We start from the raw sequence: 4,485 nt of genomic DNA, 5'->3' as shown, positions 1-4,485 counted from the left end.
TGTCATGAGCTGCTTGTCAAACAAGATGCCTTAAACCTGTGTTGGTTGTTGTCAGTCTCATTTTATATGTCATTGCAAATAAACTGTGTGCTGTGAAGCATTTTTTTCCTGCTGAACTAAGATCAAAGTTTAGAAAATGAACTGTGGATATTAGGTTATCCAGTGAGGCCTACCAGTATTAATTTGTGCTCTATTTATCCACATGGTATGTCTGGGTAACCAAAAGATTAAAGCAATATCCAGAATTATACCATATGTTTGTGTCAATGACTTGTTCATCTGCATTTTTTTAATTTCACATAAAACAGAAGTTTGCAAATTTAGGGCCTGAATCTACCATCCTTATATAACTGAGAGCAGACACTTATATAACTGAGAGCAGACACTGGCTCATATTAAAGTGAATGATCAGTAGTGTGTATTTAAGACTTTTGTATTTCATCATGTTGTTCATGGTGCCTGCATAACTGAGAACTGGCAGTTGGATGGTGCTTGTTATCACAAGATGTACCTCTGAATGATCTAGTTACAAAAATAGGTTTCATGACACATTAGAATGAAAGAGATATTGTGTGTATAAAGACCCAAATCCAATTGATTCTTAGAAAGAGCTCATGGTTAGTTTCCAAACATTGAAAGTAACAGAGTTTGTGAATCTAAGGAAGGAAAAGTCTTATCAGTCACAATTGCCATTTCCAACACATAATTAATTGGAGGGGAGAGAGTGTTGAGTAGTGGAATACAGAAAGGTAGAATGGTGCACTACTACAGAATAAAACATTAGCCAAAGCTGTATATTTTCCTCAAGAGTTTGTTCTTTGGAAACATTTTTTTCTTATGTATTTCCATCCTGGAACAAAGGTTTATTTTGTTTTTTTAGGGCCAAATTCTAAGGTCTACCCAGCATTTAATTAGCCATCACTCAGGCAAATTCACACTGGCTTCAAAAGGAACTTGGCTCAGTAAAGACCTCATAATTTGGCTCTCAGTGCATTTTAAAAGTAATATTGTGTATTATATTGTGATAATCTTTTAGGGGCGGGGTGGCATTCAACAAGTGGCAGAACTCATCTTGTGTTCTTTACCTCCCTGCATGGTTACAAGTTTCAGCAGTGCCTACACCTCTCTCTGTTTAGTTTTTATGTATCTTTTTTAGTATTTGTTGAAAACTATGATGGGTGAACCTTAATATTGTTATTTATTGTGTGCAAGGTTGACCAACGCTCTATAAGCCTCTAGAAAAATGCTATCACTGCTCTGAGCAGCTAACAATCTAAGAGTCACACACCATATCTGAAAAAGCATGAGGTAATGTGGAATCTCAAAAGGTTTGGAGTTAGTTTAGGTAAATGCAGGGCTGGGTACAAATACAAACTTTTGAGTGCTTGTGCAAATTATCTGCATGAGTCTGCAAAATTTGATTTGAAACCTCCCAAGGACAGGTTCATTCATGAAACTTCACATCAGGCCAGAAAGAGTGTGAAAAACACAAGTCTCTTTCATGATATCTCAGCACTTTCCAGTTTGGTCCAAGCTAGCTGCTGAAAATACAGAGGCCATTTTACAAAAAGGAGAGGGAGCGCTACAGATAAAGATACTCAAACCTTTCACATTACAGACCTAAAATTCAGACCTAAATTGAGAGGTGAACCTGAACGTTTGCAAAGCACATGGTTGTTCTGATTTAGGATTCTGTTCATTCTTCTAAATCCTGATCCAGTTCTGGATCTAGATATAAACTTCCTCAAGATTCCACAGACTGGGTAAGTCAATGTTAATTTAGTGTGGATTCATTTCTAGGAATGGGCAAAAGAAAGGGTTGTCTTTTTTTCAAAGGCAGTTTGGCCTACTAAAAAACCAAGGACTCCTCTCCTCAATGTGCCATTGCAGCTGAGGAGACATACACCAGTCATAAAGGGATTGGTTATTAATAATGTTTGTGAGTGAGGAAACCAATAATTTTTGTAATGCTGACTAAAAAGGCACGAGTCAAGAAAAATCAGAGGTTACTGTGTTTCAAGATTCTCAACTCCTAGCCAAACAACAAGACTATGTCCAGGAGCCTCAAACCTGGACATTTTCCATTACACCTGAACAAATTTTACACAGGAAAGTTTTACTCATGCTAGGGAAAATTTCACTTTACACAGATCTAAGCTCTATCCCTAAGCTCTCACCTCATGCACAGACGTCACAATAGGAAAGCAGACTATAAATCAAAAACTGCCCAGCAGATTTGAATATTTATATAGTCGAAGGGAAAAGCCAAAGAAAATTCTATAAAAAATTGTAGATTTTCTCTATCAAACATTTCTTTTTTCCTGTTGTTGTTCTCTTTCATCTTGCACACCTTAAACTGATACAGTCTATTTAAATTAGTTGTTTGGACTGAAGAGTGTCCTCACTAACTTTTCCATTTCATCACACATTGGCTGATAACTTGCTAGTGAAGAAAGCAGTAAATCAGCCAGCTTGTGACTTCTGGAGAGATTTGAATTTATCAGGGTATAGAAAATTGGATTCTCTCTTCCTTTTTTTTTTAAGGAAAAGAAAAGCAAGCCAAACATACAGAAAACATCTGGGAACTTGACACTGAAATATAAAGTTCCCTTGCAATTGATACAGCCTTTTCCAATAGCATCCTAATTGTATAAAGCAGGGACTGCTGCTATCCATTAACAACCATATTTCATTTTTCCCCTCTTAGCAAAAGGTATGGGGGTGTGTAGTATCAAGAAGCTAGCCTGCACCACTGTTCCCATGTTTACCCTTAGCACAATATACCTTCACTAATACAGCATTACATCAGACCTGACTGTCATGGTTCTGGCAATGTTTCCATTATAAAACCTATCTCTTACTCTGTGGATAAATCATTTCAGACTAAGACTCATACACTTCATGTAGAGTATACTCAAGTGTGCAAAAACATGCTTCCATGCACTGTAGAGTCTGAAGGACACAATATGGATTTAAATGGAGTTATCTGGAAACAAGTTTTTTATAATATTCTTACAAAGTGAAGCCTGAGAGCCAAATTGGGCTCACAAATTTTTACAGTGCAGCCCATATCCACTCAGGTCTTTAAAAAAAGAGGTGCAACCCATGGATATTTGCAGTTCCAGGACCACTCCACTTAAGATGGAGTGATGGATACGGGGAACTGCAGCCTCATTGCTCTGCACCTCTTTAATAAAGATTTAATAAAGAGTGGCTACAATCTGCTCTACTTTTACAAATTAGGTGTAATACTTGGACTACCTGTAAATTTCCTGTTGCAGCCCTCAGCTGGGTACAGCTTGGCAATTGTCCTTGAATTAACATAACATAAGGAAAAATGTTCAGCTCCTCCAGGTTAAATTGCTTGATTCAGCACCCGATAATTCTATTAATGTTTTAGAATATGCAGTATTCTAACTCTGCCAACAATAAGAGATACCCTGTTAATGCTCAGGGTATTTATGCTCATTATTCCCATTAGTGTCAGTGGGATTTACCTTTATAATTCTCTGATGCGTTGATGAAAAATAGACTTCCAAAGAAAGAAAGGAGGGAAATTCTTCTCCTTATCCCTAGATAAAAACAACATAATTTCCTCAGGTTTTCTTCCAGCAGATGAACTTCTAACACTTAATCTCTTGCAGTCTGATTTTCAGAAGTGCCGACCACCCACAACTCCAACTGAAGTCTGAAAATCAAGCTCTTGCTAACATCGTCTTCCAGCATTACCTATATCTACAAAAAAACTGACACTTCGATAAAAAGAGATTCAGATTTTCTAAGGTTTTTCTTCATTGCTCTTGTCTTTATGCATTTTTCCCTAGGAAATACAGGATTTTTTTTAAGGCCATGGAAGACTGACTTAGGAACTGGATAAGGGTCAGGCAAAGAATTTGCAGTATCCTCTTGTCCACCATTATACTACACTGCACCTCCAGTGCAACATATAAGTGACCTGGTTGTGCCACCACCCAAAAGGAGAAAGAGGTCGGTATGGATTCAGTAAATATGGACCTGAAAAAGTCCAAGAAGGTTAGTCCTAATAGTGCTTTATAGTGACAGACTCAAAGAGCTCAATCTGTTTAGCTTAACAATGAGAAAGTTAAGGTGTGACATGATCACAGTCTGTACATACTGAGATACTCATAGCATCAGGGCACGTCTTCACTACCCACCGGATCGGCAAGTAGCAATCGATCTATTGGGGATCGACTTATCGCGTCTAGTGAAGACGCAATAAAATCGATCCCTGATGGCTCTGCCGTCGACTCCGGAAATCCACCACGGCAAGAGGCGGAAGCGGCGTCGACGGCGGCACGGCAGCAGTCCACTTACCGCCGTCCCCACAGCCAGGTAAGTCGACCTAAAATACGCAACTTCAGCTACGCTATTCACGTAGCTGAAGTTGCATATCTTAGGTCGACCCCCCCCCCCCCGTAGTGTAGACCTAGCCTCAGAGATTTACTGGGATTTACTGCAAGTACC

Source organism: Terrapene carolina, unplaced genomic scaffold (assembly GCF_002925995.2).
Source record: "Terrapene carolina triunguis isolate 2854851 unplaced genomic scaffold, T_m_triunguis-2.0 Scaffold146, whole genome shotgun sequence".
NCBI lineage: Eukaryota > Metazoa > Chordata > Testudines > Emydidae > Terrapene > Terrapene triunguis.
Note: the sequence above shows the minus strand (reverse complement) of the source record.